Source organism: Choloepus didactylus, chromosome 12, assembly GCF_015220235.1.
Source record: "Choloepus didactylus isolate mChoDid1 chromosome 12, mChoDid1.pri, whole genome shotgun sequence".
NCBI classification, from domain to species: domain Eukaryota; kingdom Metazoa; phylum Chordata; class Mammalia; order Pilosa; family Megalonychidae; genus Choloepus; species Choloepus didactylus.
Genome location: NC_051318.1, coordinates 56628091 through 56645218, shown reverse-complemented (window position 1 = coordinate 56645218; position 17128 = coordinate 56628091). Strand labels below are relative to the sequence as shown.

General features: G+C 37.3%; 2 pseudogenes; both read right to left on the bottom strand.

Moving 5' to 3' along the window:
• Positions 1-1619: 1619 nt before the first annotated feature.
• Positions 1620-1717, bottom strand: LOC119507536 (annotated as a pseudogene).
• A 10692-nt stretch (positions 1718-12409) lies between these two features.
• On the bottom strand, positions 12410-13725 carry LOC119507066 (annotated as a pseudogene).
• Positions 13726-17128: the final 3403 nt, after the last annotated feature.

The window sequence follows — 17128 nt, the reverse complement described above, 5'->3', positions numbered from 1 at the left end:
ATACCCATGACATGTATATTCATGTGCTTCATGTTGTCATTTAATTCCCTGAAATCCTGTTTATATTTTTCCATTCTGTTCCCTATATGTTCTCTTATGTGAAGGATTACAGATGTTGTCATCTAGTTGACTGATCCTTTCTTCTGCCTCTTCAAATGTACTGTTGTATGTCTCCATTGTGTTTTTCATCTCTTCTATTGCATCCTTCATTCCCACAAGCTCTGCCAATTGTTTTTTCAAACTTTCAAGTTCTTCCTTATGTTTGTCCCATGTTTTCTTTATATTCTTCATAACTTTTGCCATTTCTTCCCTCAACACATTGATTTGATTTTTGAATTGATTTAGTATGTTTGTTTGAACATCTTTAATTGTTTGAACTCCTGTATCTCGTTTGAAGTGTTAGTTTGTTCCTTTCACTGGTCCATATCTTCATTTTTCTTGGTGTGACTCTCTGCCATTTGGGGGGCTTTGCTTACAGCTCTACATTTTGGTCTCGGCCCTTTCACCCACTCCAGACTTGTATATGATTTGTGTCTGGTCACAGATGTCCCCCAAACTGTTGTTTCAGACTATTTACTAGATATTCCTTGCTGTCAACTAGCTGCTCAAATGGACTATCTAAATTCCACACCTCCCTATGCCACCATCTTGCCCAGACCTCTTTATACTTTTAATTTAGTTTTTCAGGATACAAATTCTTGGCTCAGATTCTATTTCCCCTACTAAAATATAGCCTGCTCCTTTTTTTTTCTGGTATAAATCTTTCATGTTAAAAAAGTCTGATGATAATCTCATTTTCTTTCTCTTCTAAGTCACTTGATCTTTTCTGATAGGTGACCAAATACTTTCCTCCATTTTCTTTAAGGGCCTATAATTTTATTAGATTATATTTGGATACTTGAAATCAATTTGCTGAGAACTGACATGTTAACAATTTTGCATCTTTCAGTCTATAAATATAGTATAGCCCTTCATTTATTTTAGGTCTTCTTGATTTCTTACATTAACATTTTGTGGTTTTCAGCATGGAAAACTTGAAATATTTTGTTCATCTGTACCTAAACATTTCATATTACCTGATACTATTGTAAATGGCACTATTTTATTAAGATTAAATTTCCAATTCTTCATTGTTAGTGGATTGTAATCCAAATAAAGTATATTGACATTTAATCCAGCAATCTTGAACCATCATATGTTATGAATGAACAATTGTATCATCTGTAAAAAGTGGAAACTTGATTTTTGCTTTTCCAATTTGGGTTCCTTGATTTCTTTCCCTTACATTAATCCATTAATCCAGTATGATGTAGAATAACAGTACTGAAAGCAGACATCTTGTCTTGGTCCCAATCTTAGGAGAAAGTATTTAGTCTTTCAACATTAAGAATGATGTTAACTATTGTTCTTTTCTACTCTTTTCTTTTTTTGTATATGGCCTTTATCAGATTAAGGAAGGACCCTTTTATTCCTACTTTTCTAAAAAGTCTTTGACATGATTGTTGTTAAATATTTCAAAATGCTTTTTTTATGCATTTATTCAGATGTTCATATGTTTTTCTTCTATATTTTTCTTCTATATTCTGTTGATTTGATGAATTACATTGATTGATTTTTTAAAAAATATGAAATGCTTCACGAATTTGCATGTCATACCTTGTGCAGGAGCCATGCTAATCTCTGTAACACTGATTGATTTTGGAATGCTGAATCAACCTTACATTTCTCAGGGTAATCTCCTCTGGGTCATGAATGCAATATCACTTAAAACTATTTTTTTATTGAGGTGAAATTCATATAACATAAAATTAGCCATTTAAAAATTAACAATATAGTGCCATTCAGTACATTCACAAAGTTGTACAACCTCCACTCCTCTCTAGTTCCAAAAAGTTTTCATCACCTCATCAGGAAACCCTGTACCCATTAAAAAGTTACTCCCAGTTACCACCTCCTTTCAGCCCCTGGCAACCAACAATCTGTTTTCAGTCTCTGATTATATCTATTCCTTTAATTTTCAATCTTTTGTGTCTCTGGAAATAAAGTAAGTCACTTGTAAACAGCATATAATTGCATCACTTTAAAAAAAATTATTTTGAAATAAATTCAAACTTACAGGAACAGTTGCAAAAACAGTACAAACCCCATACACAGAACTCCAGCATACCCTGACCCCACTCACCTGATACCCTGGTCCACCCATTTTAACATCTTGTCACACCACCGTTTCTTTCTTTCCCTCCCTATCATCCACCATCTATTGCTCTGTCTTCTGAACATATGAGAGCAAGCTGCACACATCCTTGAACAAACAATATAATTCACATATACATTTCCCATGAACAAGAACATTCTTTTATGCAATCCCATTAAGCACAGCTAAGAAGTTGAAGAAATTCAACATTGATACAAAGCTTACATTCTATATTTCCTTTTTTTTTCCTTATGTCCCAAACGTGTCCCTTTAAGCCTCCTCTCCTCCATCCCTAGATCCCATCCAGGATAATCCTTGGCATTTAATTGTCATTATCTATTTAGACTGTCTTTTTTTTTTTTTTAATTGCAGAAAAATATATACAACCTAAATCTTCCCATTCCAACCCCTCCCTAGCATTCCATTAGTGACATTAATCACATTTAGAATGTTGCAATGTCACCACCTTCCCACCATCCATTACTAGAAATTTCCCTTCACCCCAAACAGAAACCCTACACTCATTTCTTAACTCCCTATTGCCCCTTCCCCCACTTCTCATAACACATACTTTACTTTTCTTCTATATGGTCATATTCTCTGATACTTTCTTTGTGTTTACTGTGGGGCTTAAATTTAACATCTTAAATCTATAACAATCTTATTTTTCTTTGATACCAACTTAACTTCAGTAAGACACATAAACTATGTTCCTATACTCCTCCATTCCCCCACCTTCATTTATTTCTTGTCAAAAATTACACATTTTACATTGAGTCCAAAACCACTGGTTTATCATTACAGCTTATGTATTTTAGATCCTGTAGGAAGTAAATAGTGGTGTTACATATAAAAAATACAGTAGTATTGGTATTTATATTTAACATGTGATCTTTACTGGAAATCTTTATTTCTTCATGTGGTTTCAGTCAATTGTTTAATGTCCCTTTCTTTCATCCTGCACAGTTCCCTTTAGTATTTCTTATAAGACTGATCTACTGGTGATGAAGTCCCTCAGCTTTTGATTATCTGGGAATGTTTTCATTTCCCCCTCATTTTTACCCTCCAGGTGTTTGTGAATTTTCTAAGTCTCTGGTGGTTATTGACTTCTATTTGTATTCCATTGTGGTCAGAGAATGTGCTTTGAATAAATTCAATTTTTTTTTTAATTTATTGAGGCTTGTTTTATGTCCCAGCATATGGTCTATTCTGGAGAAAGATCCGTAATCACTAGAGAAGAATGTGTGTCATGGTGATTTGGGATGTAATGTTCTATATATGTCTGTTAAATTTCTCTACATCTCTCTCTCCTTTCTTTGTTTCTCTGTCTGTAGGGCTCCCTTTAGTATCTGAAGTAGGGCAGGAGTTTTACTGGCAGAATCTCTCAGCATTTGTTTGCCTGTGAAAAATTTAAGCTCTCCCTCAAATTTGAAGGAGAGCTTTGCTGGATAAAGTATTCTTGGTTGGAAATTTTTCTGTCTCAGAATTTTAAATATGTCATGCCACTGCCTTCTCGCCTCCATGGTGGCTGCTGAGTAGTCACTACTTAGTCTTATGTTGTTTCCTTTGTATGTATTGAATTGCTTTTCTCCTGCTGCTTTCAGAACTTGCTCCTTCTTGTCAGTATTTGACAGTCTGATCGGAATATATCTTGGAGTGGGTTTATTTGGATTTATTCTATTTGGAGTTCACTGGGCATTTATGCTTTGTGTATTTATATTGTGTAGAAGGTTTGGGTGGTTTTCCCAACAATTTCTTTGAGTACTCTTTCTAGATCTTTATCCTTCTCTTCCCCTTCTGGGACACCAATGAGTCTTATATTTGGACATTTTATTTTATCTATCATATCCCTGAGATCCATTTTGATTTTTCATATTTTTCCCCATTCTTTCTTTTGTTCTTTCATTTTCCATTCTGTGGTCCTCGAGGATGCTGAGTCATTGTTCAACTTCCTCTAATCTTGTACTATGAGTATCCAGAATCTTTTTAATTTGGCCAACAGTTTCTTTTATTTCCATAAGATCATCCATTTTTTTTATTTAGTCTTGCAATTTCTTCTTTATGCTCTTCTAGGGTCTTCTTTATATCCTTTATATCCTGTGCCATGCTCTTCTTCATGTCCTTTATATCCTGTGCTATGCTCTCATTGTTTGTCTTTAGTTCTTCGATTAATTGCACCAAGTACTGTGTCTCTTCTGATCTTTTGATTTGGGTGTTTGGGTTTGGGCTCTCCATATCATCTGGTTTGATCATATTCTTTAAAATTTTCTGTTGTTTTTGGCCTCTTGGCATTTGCTTTACTTGATAGGGTTCTTTCAGGATATAAAAAATACCAATCTCTAATTTGTCACATCTACAGCTTGGTGGTGTACACTTTCTCTAACTAACCAGCAGATGGCATCTGCGAGTCACCTATTCCCCTCAGGTCAGTTCTCCCCAACTTTGTCTTTGTGGTGTGTGGGGATCTGATTTTTGTGGGGTTCAATTGGTACACTAAGTTTAAGTGTGTTGTTGGTGCTGTCCGCCCTGGATGTGGGGCATGTGTCTGGGTGGTTAGGGAGGCAGGGCAACTTTAATAATCAAACCTCCCAGGTGTTCCTGGAGATTTAAGGCTGTTGTAAGAGTCTAAGCCTTCATTTCATTCTTGCCACAGGTTGTCTCTGCCACTGTCCTTGGTATTGGCATAGGGTACCTGGGATTTCCAAGTGCATCCCCCTTCTCAGCCATGCTCTTCCAGGACCTCTGCTGAGGGAAGGCTGTGCCACATCACAAGTGCACACCAGCCCTCCAGGGAAGCCCTGGGCCACTGGGCTGTGCAGGAGCCTTCCCAGCCTGCTGTAAAGATGGCTGAGTGGGGCATGTTAATTTCTCCCTTTTTGCATAGCTCCTCCTTCTCAGGTCTGGGACAATTAGCTGTGGGTGCAGTAAAGACCACTGTCCACGGCCAATATTGTGCTGTGGGAAACATTGCCCATCACACTGGGACCCTTGGCACGACTCTGGGCTATGGCTCTGGCCCTGGGCAGGAGAGTCTGCAGCCTGCCAGGAAAATGGCTGCAAGGGGCAACATTTCTTTCTCCTTTTGTTTCCTCTCTGCCTCCTTGGCTCCAAGACAATCAGCAGTGGGTATGGGAAGGTCTATCCTCCATGACAGACACCAAGATGTTGGCACAGTCTGTTCCTGCCGTGCTTCACTGCATGGTTCTCACCTCCATATCCACAGCTGCTCCTGGGTTTTTTTTTAAAAAAAATAACTTGTCCATCTCCAAATGCCAACCCATGGTTTCCCCACACTGCAGCATGGCCACTGGACTTTCAGCCAGCTCACTCACTCATTTCAGAATACAGACTCCTGCTTTCACCAAATGCATGGTCCCTGTGGATTTCGCAGACCTTGTCCGGCTGGTGCATTGCTGGAATTGGTGTTCTGGGTCACTTTCTGGCTTTTATCTAGTATTTTTCATAGAGGTGTTTTTTTTTTTTTTTTTGCCCTGTCTCACCTAGCCCCCATCTTAGGTTCTTCTCTGCATCACTTTTTAATATCCATTTTTCCCATCTCTGCCATTTTATCAGTGAGTTTGACCCATTTACATTTATACTATTCACTAATAAGGAAAGACTATTAGTTTTCTGTATGTCGTAGGTCTTTTTTTCTCCTCATTTTTTTTTCTCTGTTACTCCCTCTTTTGGCACTTAATTGATAGTTTGATTACCTTCTCATTTTCTTTTGTTTATATTTTTGAAGATATTTTCTTAGTAGTTACCATGGGAGTTACATTAGCATCCTAAGTTTATTATGATCTAATTTGAATCAGCATCAACTTAGCTACATTAGCATACAAAATTTTACTCCTGTATAGCTCCTCTTCCCTCATCATGTTATTTCTACAAATTACATCTTTATAAATCATGTACCCTTTAAGACAGATATTTTATTACTGTTTTATGGGTTTTTCTTTTAAATCCATATAGGAAATAAAGAGCAAAAACCAAAAATATATTAATACTGGTGTTTATATTTACCTATGTAGTTAACTTTACTGGAGTTCTTTACTTCTTCCTATGGCTTCAGGTTACTGGCTAGTGTCCTTTCATAGCAGCTTGAAGGACTCTCTGTAGCATTTCTTGTAGAGCAGATCCTACAAGTGATTAACGCTGTCTAGGAATGCCTTAATTGTGCTTCATTATTGAAAAATAGTTTTGATGGATAAGGAATTCTTAGTTGGCATTTTTTCCTTTCAGCTTTTTAAAATGTCAACTTACACCTTTCTGATGAGGAATCTGCTGTTCATATTACTGTGGATCCCATGTATATAACAAGTTCCTTCTCTGTTGTTACCTGTAAGTTCTTTGTCTCTGGCTTTCAACAAGTTGAGTATAATAAATCTCTGTGTGGATATTTCTGCATTTATCCCTCTTTGTGTTTGTTGAGATTCCTGAATTTTTAGATTAATGTCTTTTTAATCAAATTTGAGAAAATTTTAGCCATGGTTTCTTCAGATATTCTTTCTGTTCCTTTCTCTTCTCCTCTCCCTCTGGAAGTCCCATTATGCATATGTTGGTATCCTTGATGGTGTGCCCCAAGTCTCTTCGGCTCTGCTAACTTTTCTTCATTCTTTTTTTCTTCCTGCTCCTCAGATTGGATAATTTCAATTTACCTATCTTCTGGTTCACCAATTCTTTCTTCTACTTGTTCAAATCTACCATTGAAAACCTCTAGTGATGTTTTTCATTTCAGTTATTGTGCTTTTAAGCTCCAGAATTAATGTTTGTTTACTTTTTATAATTTTTTTCTTTGTTGATATTGTCTATTTGTTCATACATCACTCCCTTGGTTTCTTTTAACTCTTGGTCCATGGTTTCCTTTACTTCTCTTTGCATATTTAATACCACTGGTTTAAAGTATTTATCTAGTAAGCCCAATATCTGTGCTTCCTCAGGTACATATAATGTTAATTTCTTCTGTGAATGGTCCATACTTTATGATTTGTTTCCATACTTCAATTTTTGTGTGTGTGTGTTGAAAACTAGATATTGAATGCTACAATGTCATAACTCTGGGGTTTTTTTGTTGCTGTAGCTGTTTGTTTATTGACTTCTAAACTCTTTTTGTAGAGTCTAAATTCTTTTATGTGTGTTTTATGAAGTCTGTTCCTTTACTTGTGTTCAGCTAATATTTTTGAAAGATGAAAACAAAAAAGTAAAGATGAAATAGAGAGGGATAAAAGAAAAAAAGAAAAAAAGAAAGAGAATTTGCAGATTAGATCTGTGCTGGGACAGTCTTTCAAAATGGAGAACATCTATTTGAGACCAATATAGGCATTTTATAATACATGTTTTCTCTAACCATTTCTTTCACTATATTCCACAAATTTGACTAGTTTTGTTTTCACTTTAAGTCCATTCCAAGTATTTTCTAATTTTCTTTATAACTTCCTCTTTGGCACATTGGTTATTTAGAAGAGTTTTTGTAAATTCCCAAATATTTGTTGATTTTCCTGTTATTGACTTCTAGATTTTTCTAACATAGTCAGAGAATGTACTTTGTATGATTTCAGTTCTTATATTTGTTGTGGTTAAGTGTTGACCCAGATTATCGTCAATATTGGTGTACTTACTCTATCAATTACTGAGATAGAAGTGTTGAAATCTGCAACTATAATTTTGCTTTCCATCTTATATTGTTTGCTTCATGTAATTTGAAGCTCTCTTCTTTGATGCATACACATTTGGGATTGGTATGTCTTGTTGAGTTGAACCCCTTATCTTTATGATTTTGGGTTTTGCCATCTAGTTTCTCTGTTTTTATATTGCGTTTGTAAAGCTCTGCCACTACCTTTCAGGAATCCTCAGGAAAGTTTTTTACATGAAGAAAATGACTAAGGCAATTGCAATCACGTAGGCTGCCTTTATGTGACCCAGGAAAACAGTGTCCTCTCTCATTGGGCACAAATCTGTGAACATACTCTTAGGCAAATGCAGCCCTTTGCCACTCATATAATTTGACATGATATGCCAATCTAGTTTTGCCCCTGATCATCCTTCACCTAGTTGTTCTTGTGCTTTTTAAAAATTTTATTTATCATTTATTTATTATTTATTTATTTATTTTTATTATTTATTTATTTGAGAAGCTATGCACTTATAGAACAATCATGCACAAAATATGAATTTCCCATATAAAACCCTGTTATAAACACTTGCATTAGTGTGGTGCATTTGTTATAATGCATAGGAAGAACATTTTTATAATTGCTCTATTTTCTATAGCTCATAATATACAATAGGGTTCACTATTTATGTTGTATAATCCTATTTTTTTTAATTTTTATTCTAGTAACATGTATACAACCTAAAATTTTCCCTTTTAACCATATTCAAATATATAATTCAGTGCTGTCAATGACATCCACAATGATATGTTAATATCACAACCATCCATTACCAAACATATCCATCATTCCAAATAGACACTCTTAACAATTTAAGCATTAACTCATTCCCTACCCTCACCCCAACCCCTAGTAATCTATACTCAAGATTCTCACTCTGTGCATTTGCTTATTCTATTCCTTCATATCAGAGAGATCATACAATATTTGTCCTGTTATGTCCTGCTTTTTTCACTCAACATGATGTCTTCAAGTTTCATCCATTTTGTCACATGCAGAACTTCATTCCTTTTTATGGCTGAATAATATTGCATTGTATGTGTGTGTGTGTGTGTGTGTATTTTTTTTATTTTTTCATTCATTTGTTGATGGACACTTGGGATGCTTCCACATTTTGGCAGTTGTGAATAATGCCTCTATTTAAATTGGTGTGCAAATATTTGTTTGAGTTTCTGCTTTCAATACTGTTGGCTATATACCTAGAATTGAATTGCTGGGTCATATTGTAATTCTATACTTAACTTTTTGAGGAACCACCCAACTATCTTCCACAGCCATGCCACCATTTCACATTCCCATTACCCATGAATGAGTGTTTCTATTTCTCCACATCCTTTCCAACATTTGTAATTTTCTATTTTTTAAAAAGTAGCCATTCTAATGGGTGCAAAATGGTACCTCACTGTGGTTTTGATTTACATTTCCTTAAAAGCTAATGATGTTCAGCATCTTTTCATGTTATTGGATATTTATTTATCTTCTTTGAAGATATGTCTACTCAAGTTCCCCTCCCCCTTTTTGAATTGGATTTTTTGTATTTTTATTGTCTAGTTGTAGGATTTCCTTATATATTCTGGATATTAAACTCTTATTGGATATGTGTGTTCCGAATATTTTCTCCTATTCTGTAGGTGGTCTCATATACCACATCTTGAAGGACCAAGCCCTCAAAATGGTACCATCCAGACTGTACCATGACTGAGTATTCAATAGACCAGTCAACATTTTCTCAGGTCATCTATTGTTGAAGGATTAGATGGTAATACCAATGAATCTCATATCAGTAGGTTACTGCTTCACTTCTTCAGATGAAAAATGAGTTTTTATTTCATAAACTATGTTGCATAGGATACCAAGAACATAAAAATGTATTCAGCAACTCTATGGATGCTACTGCTTCCAGAAACATTCAGACATGAGAATCAACTACATGTCCTATTTTTCTGTTTGGTGAATAAAAAGTACTGACATTTCCATGGTGAAGAGGTCCAATGAAATAAAATAACCCCTAAGGGATTGGCTGTTGCTCCTCAGGAAACTGGGGCTTGCTGTTGGTGTCTGTTCTTTGGCAATAGTCAGAAATGCCTTTGAGAAGAAGTAAAAATTTTATACTCATGCAATATTTCCATCTATGCCACCATGGTCACTTTGTATATTAGCCCACTGAGCAAGCACTAGCATAGCTGGGGAAGGAGACAGATTGACATCCAGAGGTGAGGTCATTTTCCCATCATATTAGTGAGTATCCTGTGAAGTAGAAGCTCTTTGGTGAACATTTCATGAGACACAAGTATTCTCACACTCTGCAGCCATTCCAATATTCCATCCATCTACTGTCTTTTAGACTCCTTTGTCAACAGTCTTCTAATGTTGTTCTTTCAATGTCATTAGCTATTTGGAACAATTGTTAGTCATCACCTCAAAATTGATGTAGAGCTATATCTCCAGACAGCTCTTAAGTTTTAATTTAAGCCTGAAGGCAACAGGCAGTCAATTTCAAACATGAACCTCTCAGGAGATACATAGTATCTATGAGCTCTTTTTAAAAAAGTAAATCTCTTTAAGGAAGTAATCTAGCCAACAAAATATTTAGAATACAGAGACAATTAAAATGCAAACCAAAAGACAGTGTAGCAATATCTAAGCATTATGAAAAAAATAAGCTGTCCCTATTTTAGATCTCATCAGATATGTTTTGTGTCTTAAGTCAAGACACAGATATTTCCAAACATTTAAGTGCCCCATCATGACCCTTTCTTAATAAAATTACCCAAGATGGTCATTAGTGATGTTCACAAATATTCCAGATTTGTTTTGTGGGGGCATATGGTAGAATTGCACTCTCCTACCTCCTTGAATTTAGGTGTGGTTATAAAACTCATTTCAGTCGAGGGAATATGAGTGAAAGTGATATGTGTCATTTCTAGGTGAAAGCCTCTAAAAGCCAGTTTACAATAGAAAAGGAAGAACTTATCAGAATGAGCCAAGGTGTACAGAGAATAATGGACAAAGGATCTATTTCCAGGGAACAGAATTGGCCCAATCAAGGAACATTCTCTCCCTTCAGGATAAGTGGACCTCAAAATGTCTACTCAGTAGTATTTCAGAATTGTTTTAGACCTGAATCTGCTTTGTATCTTCTATTTCTCAATTTTCAAAAATAGGAGTGTTTGTTGAGATTATTTTGTCCCTAATCCTCCATTTTATACCAACTACATGGGGGGCGGGGGAGGTGTCAAGTATACCCTTTCTATGAATCTTTGAGATTCACTGATTTTCAACTTGAGAGGAGCCACATCTGGATGTAACATGGATAGCCATGCATCATCTCCTAATGGAGAGACTATCATGTATCATCCAGAGATCCAAACCTTGAACTTGATATTGTAATTGGATGGGACTTCGGAGCGCTCTCCATTAAGTGTATTTTTTTATTGGTAGCACCTTTTTAATAGGTCAAAGTAACTGTACAATTTATTATATTCTTCAAGAATAATTAATATCCCCCAACAAACTAAAGTGAGGGCATATTGTTCAGAATTATTATTTAACAGAAATGGATGGTATAACCAGACATGAAAAGGAACCCAAATCCCTCTGTTTTGCTGAATTCTTTCCTGGGAAGATAGGCACAATGAAGAGATAGCTCCAGTGGCTGTTAAATCATCAACATGGCTTTAATCTTTCTTTATAAATTATATAAAAATGGAAAACCAGGACTGTTTTGGTATGGCTTCTCAACGTAGTCTGGAGGTGATTTGGTACAAAACGTTTCTGCTTCCAAGAGTAATATAACATTGCTACAGAAAACTGACAATTATTCTGGTGAAAAAAAGATGAGAGTTTTTTAACTGTGTTCTACATACAGCTAGCTACTTTCCAACCAAATGCTTCACGTATCCACATGAAAGTAAAAGGCTGGAAAGATGGAAAAAGTTGTTATTTTCTGAAGTGATTCGTCTTCAAAATAGAGCTTTATATTATTTCTTTGCAAAGTGGTATTTGCATTTGCAACTGAAGGATGTTCTAACAACAACAAAAATTCCAGTCTGGATAATAATTTTATGGCAGGCAAAAGAATATCAACCCCTTGGGTTTCCTGGAATTTTTCACTTTACGCTGTTTTCTAACAATATGCAGTTCAGGCAGTTCAGAATTAACCTGTAACTCCTTGGCCATTTCCACTAAAACATATCTGATAAGAACATAAACATTTCTTCATGATTCTTGAAATCTTCTCAATTACAATTTTCATTCTCAGAAAATACCACATTTTGGATCCCAGACTTGTCTGAACATCGTGATAAAACAAAACAAAAACCCAACAAACAAAGAAACAAACAAACTCAACCCAAATAAAAATGTGGTTAAACTTATATGAGAAAGCATATTTTCAACACACTGTCTGTCAAAAAAGTTGGAGATGTAAATGTTGGCAACCGAGGACACAGGGCTAATTCTTCACTGATGGTGGAAGGCTAGAGACCATCTTCCAACAGGGAGCTTCTTTCTGCTGTGGGAAGGCCTGCTCCTCATGACAGGCTTAGTGTGGCCTCTTCTGCCCAAGCAACTTCAGTCTTGCTTGGTCAGTGAGGTCGAGTAAGCCTTTTGCAGCCACAGCCAGGGTGTGGAATGACATAAATATCTGTTTTTGTACTCCTGCTGGAGGCTGATCTTGACATACTGCTGGGCCAGTTTCATCTTGTTGATGAGCTCACCCAGGTCAGAGTTCAGTAGCTTCTGGGTCAGCTCAGTCTCTTGGTGAGCGCTGGCTGACAGGATGGGAATGTTCTCACCCACAACGGCCAGTAATGTCCTCAGGGCCAAGCCGACCTCCTTTACCATCAGAATATACTCCTTTGGTAGAGCTGGCTGGATTTCACTGGATATTTCAATGCCAGCTTTCACCAGGCCTGTGATGTTCTCATACACCTTGTCATTGGACGGGTCGAGATTGGCAGTAGGAGGAGGGCAGATTTCCTGGGGCTGAAGCTCGGTGTCCTCACTGTAAGTGTCTCCAGGGCTGCTGAGGCTGGTGAGGCTGCCCAGGTGACCAGGGGCTCCAGGGTGTGGTGGTTTCTTTGGTGGAGCTACAGGGTCTGGTTTCCCCACAGGCTGATTATATGTTGGTTTCCAGTAGGACCTGACCACCTCTGTCCTCCTGGTCTAGACTGCCTCGAGAGAGCCTCATGTCAGGCTTCAGAAATCACTCCTCTTTTTCCAGCCAGCACAGATCTTCTTCCATTTCCTGCTGCTGTCCTATCTGCCTCTCTTCCATCAGATGCGTTAGCAATAATTGCCCAACTCCTTGCAAATCCAGTGTGGCAGAATCCTCCATGCTGGGCTGCCACATTGATATCTCCTGAAGCCTGTGATTTCATGTATCTGTTTCTCCAAAAGAGATACTACCAGCCATGGCTGTGATTCCATGTGAACCAGGGTAGCCAGAGAATCTGGTAATGATCAGTCTGTACCATGTGCTAAGGGCAGGGATAAAACCCTTTGTAGGACCTTGGACAAGGATAACCAGGTATTGGGAAGTGCTTCATCAGACCCTCCTGAGTCCCAGAACACTGTGACCTGTCTTCTCAATTCCATTCTCATCCGTTCTTCTTGCCACACCTTCTCTTTCTCCAGGATTGTGCTGAGCCATGCTTTTTGAATTCAATAGACATGGGCCACTTGCCAGGGTAGAAGGCCCAGCATTTTGTTATAAGACTGTAGAGGGTTGGGAGGCAATTTGGAGGCAATGGCAATCTCTCCATTTTCAGGACATCTGATCACGTCAACGTTCTTCACTCCTTGAAAAGTCTTCACACGATGCACCAATATCCCACACACATACACACCAAACATCCATACATCACCAATTGTATTTTCTTACTTGCAAAAATGACCTCAGTTCTCCTAGTGCGCACAGCTCTGTGATTACCCCAGACAGGGTCCTCTATGATGATGCCAATCAGCTTCACAATATGAGGATGGTAAAACTGAAGCATTATTAAGGATTCTTGAAGGAATTTCTCTCTCACACTGTCAGAAGAACAGTTTTTATATGTTTTAATTGCAGCGGCTAAAGCTGGATTCATGTAAACTCCTTGATGTACATCTTCAAATTGGCCCTCTCTGATCCACTGTCCAAGTTCTCCTCTTTCTCTTTAAATTTCATAGTTCCTGGTTGAGGGCATGATACAAATATCTTCTTCATCTATAATCCCAGCATAGTAGTCTGTTTCTGACCTGGAGACTGCATGTGTCCACATGCATTGCTTTTTGCTGTTGGCCGGCTTTGGTATTGATGGTAAAGCCTGTTCCCCTTCTTTCTGGTGTCTAATGATAAAAGACTGTGTGACTCCATTCACCATATGGCAATCTATTAAGTCAGCCATGTTCCCTGCAACGGTTGAGGATGGTGCTGTCACTGTCAGAGGCTTGGGCGCTCCTGCTCTTTTCAGTTGCAGCCTTCCTTTCCTGTCTTTGTCCTTGCTGTCTGAGTACTGAATGGTCTGCACTGGGTTAACGTCTGCCGGAAGTGTAGGACTGCAGCCTTTGTCAGTCAGGCAACTGAACCCCTATTCTGGGCCAGTTGCCAGCTCCATGGAAATAATCCAGCTTGAACCAACAGCATATTTGAAAAATTCTTTATCAAATCTGTACTTTGGAGAGAGAATCTCAAAGAATTTCAGAAACTCTCTTTATTAAGGTTGGCAAATGTTTGGTTTTCTTAGTGTCTGGGCCTTAACAGAATCCAGTAAACTCTTAAGAAAAACTGCTATAAACCAACATCTTTTTCTAATATTTCACAGTTAGACTTCTTTTCTGATGCATTGCCCCACATCTCCAAGTATGATCACCATATTCTTAGACAGCACAACTTCAAAGCAATTTCCTGGTCCACTTGTTAGGAATAACCATTTCTAACATACAATCACTCTTCACCTGCTGACAGAAGAAATTCAGAGTTGGCTTGTCTTCAGTAAAGTGGTTTCGAAATCCTTTTGGCAAATAATGGATTCTCAATCCATATTTCCTCTCCTGTGGTGAGTGTTCAAGTTCATACTTCTCCCTCACATTGGAAGCACTCATATCCAAATGCAGCCAGTGAACATCCTCCGACTGCAGGGAACCCGTGGAAATCTATAGCAGGCCATGTGCTTTACTTTGTGACTGTCCACTATCTTCAGAATGATGCCCCTGACATGAATAGCATCTCCATGCCTGATAATATAGGCCCATGTGGTTGGCTCTCTATTGAATTTGCTGTGTCATTCAAGTTTGAGTCAAAGTAAGTGGCTGCCATTATTTTGCTAGAGGCTAGGTATCTGTCATATTCTGGAATGGTAACTGTGGTCACTTTCCTGCCTCACCGCACCTCTCCAGTGTTGTTGTCACATTGCAAGATGGCTCTTTAATGCACAGTTTAATAGTCCAAAATAGCTCTGTGATCAAATCAAATGATGCTTTTTAAAATTACTTCTAGTTTCCATTTCCTCTTTCCATGGCAATCAAAAAGAACCTGCGGTACTCCCCAGGAGATGCACTTTACCACCAATACCTTTTATGTGCAGTATTTTTCCATTGTTCTACAATTAATATGCATTGTCTTTAGAAGACTGGCTTTAGTTTTAAACAGTGGCTGCTTCCCTGGTCAGGGGAGGCCACATCCCTTTCTGAGCATGTCCTCTGAAGTCCCACAGACCTGGCAGCCAAGATTCTCCATCTGTGAGCTGAGTGACACTGAGGAAGCTACTCAGACTCTCACCACTTCGAGGGTTTCCTCTTCGGAGGGCAGCTCTGCCCGAAGGTGGCAGTGGGCTCTCGCCCCACAGGTGGTCCTTTCATTTCCTGTATTTTGAATGCAGGAAAGGGAGTGTTACAAATATTGGGTGACCAGAGGGATAGAGAGTGCAATCACTGTGGTTCCTCACAATTGTATTTCTATCCTCCTTTGGAGCATGTGTTTCCCTTTCTCCCTTTAAGTTAGAGTAGGCCATATGGCTTATAGAATCGGAGTGGAATTTGAACCACTGTGCTATTCACAACCACCCTTTCCCCACCCCCCACCACAATGATAGTGAAAGCGAGTGTTGAGGTGGAGCCTATATTAGGCTGGAGCCTGGATAATACTGAATATTTTGTGCAAGCAAGAAATAAGTTTTTGTGTTTTCTTACTGCATCATATAGTAAGTTACATTGGCATTTATACTACCTAAGGGTGAAATATAGCATCAAATGGATACACCCAAATAAGCTTGCAGAAACAGAGAAAGTAGGTAAAGGAACTGGTGGCAAGCATGGAATCCACCAAATAAAAGGAAAAATAAATATTTGAAACCTTGATAATATTAAAAAATAATAAATTCATGACTTGGAGAAATAGTAAGCATGTTAATTTCTTAATATTTTATAACATGAAGTTAAACCGTAATAAACAATTTAAAACATATAGTTAAAAATGACTCTGTCTTCACAGTTTTGCTTATTTTTTTTTTCTTAGCCATAGAAGAGTATTCAAGACGATATATCTTGTGCTGAAAGAAAATTCACTTAAATTTTGGAAATGTCTTCATTTTTAATTTGGTTTCTCTTGCATTAATTTTAAATAAAATAAAAATTAAGTTTCACTATAATTGCATATTAATATGTTCTAGATTTTCAAAAAAAGTTTCTTCTTCTACCCATCCATTCATCCATCAATCTGCCATCCATCCAACCATCCTTCTATTTGTATATCCCTTCATCTACACATAGTGTCACTCAGATATGCCTGGGCTGGTATTCATAGCAGGGTATTGGTAGTAATTTCTAGGTGGTTGGATTTGTAGTGATATTTTACCATATGCTTTGCACTTTTCTGTATTGAATGAATTCTTCTATGATCTTTTCAAAATCATAAACTCTTTAATCTAAAAAGAAAAAAGACAAATTTCTTGACAAAGTAGCTTACTAATTAACATGAAATAAAAAATTCCTGTGATGTTTGATTTCTCTTGTCTTCTCTAATTTCAACATACTTGAAAAAACTTTGAAGAGTGGTAATAGGAGCTGTTGAAGAGAGTTCAGATTTACAGTTTTAATTGTTTGATAGAATATATAGAAATAATGTAAAAAGAAGGGATGGGGTGTCTGGAAGCACATATTTAGTTGAAGATGCGTACTAACAGTCCTTGAAAATAATTACTCTCTAAGGCTACAAGTTCTCTTCACTTCACACCTAATTCCTCAATGAATACATCCATATTTTGACTTATTGGATTTGGGA